Below are 955 nucleotides of genomic sequence, written 5' to 3' on the forward strand. Positions count from 1 at the left end.
ATCACCTTTGTTATTTTGAAGTCCTACTGATAAACAGAAAAAAAAAAAAATTAAATCTGTTCTTATCAGTTTAATATCTGATACGTCCCCTCTCTGGGGACCATATATTAAATGGATTTTTAGAACAAGGAGATGGAAAAAATCTTGCTCTGTCCACTCCACGCATTGACCTGGTATTGCAGTACCTCCAGGACCGGTGCACCCCTTCTTAACCCAGTTTCCAAAAGCAGAACTCAATTCACCTGATTCAAATGAGCCCCATTAGTGAATTGAAAGAAAGCAAAAACTTTATATGCACCTCAATTTGGCCAATTCACTTTTCACACTTTCACCCTTTTTTTTATCTTTCACACCTTTTACTTGCTTTATTGATGCAAAAAGCTGTGCCAAATAGCAAACTCATCTCCACTCAACTTGACCAACTCTGCTATGTCCCGTGCAGTATCTTATTCTCAGTCTTATCTAGATCATTTGCAATTGAATAGAATAGATCCCTTTTGGCTGCTTATGACTGTGTAAAATATGTAGTTTTACTGGGCTGGGATGAGAGAATCCATTGAAGCATGGTGTAGGGATTGTGGTTCCTGTGTGCTAAGAAGAGAGGCTGGCACCAGCCAGAAAGCCCCATTGCAGCCAATAATCACTTAATAACTTTTTCAACTTGTCATCATATGGGAGGCCTTCCATTCCTTGTAGTAGTCTAGTTGCCCACCTTTGAACTGACTCTAACTTCTGAATGTCCTTTTTAAAATGTGGAGCCCAAAACTGGTTCCCATATTCCAGATGTAGCCTTACAAGTGATTTATAGAGGTGTAACAATACGTTGGGATCACGGGATCTAATCTCCCTTTTTATACACCCTAAAATCTTGTCCCAAGCAGCATTCCATCAGCCTCTGGAAGGTTCCTGGCGCATTGCACAGCTCGAAGGGCATGCTTTTGAACTCGCAGAGACC

General features: G+C 40.7%; 1 pseudogene; it reads left to right on the forward strand.

The window, feature by feature from the left end:
* LOC142266249 (U2 spliceosomal RNA) lies at positions 1-207 on the forward strand (annotated as a pseudogene).
* The last annotated feature ends 748 nt before the right edge of the window (positions 208-955 follow it).

The sequence above is a fragment of the Anomaloglossus baeobatrachus genome, unplaced genomic scaffold (assembly GCF_048569485.1).
Source record: "Anomaloglossus baeobatrachus isolate aAnoBae1 unplaced genomic scaffold, aAnoBae1.hap1 Scaffold_284, whole genome shotgun sequence".
In the NCBI taxonomy this organism is placed as follows: Eukaryota; Metazoa; Chordata; class Amphibia; order Anura; family Aromobatidae; genus Anomaloglossus; species Anomaloglossus baeobatrachus.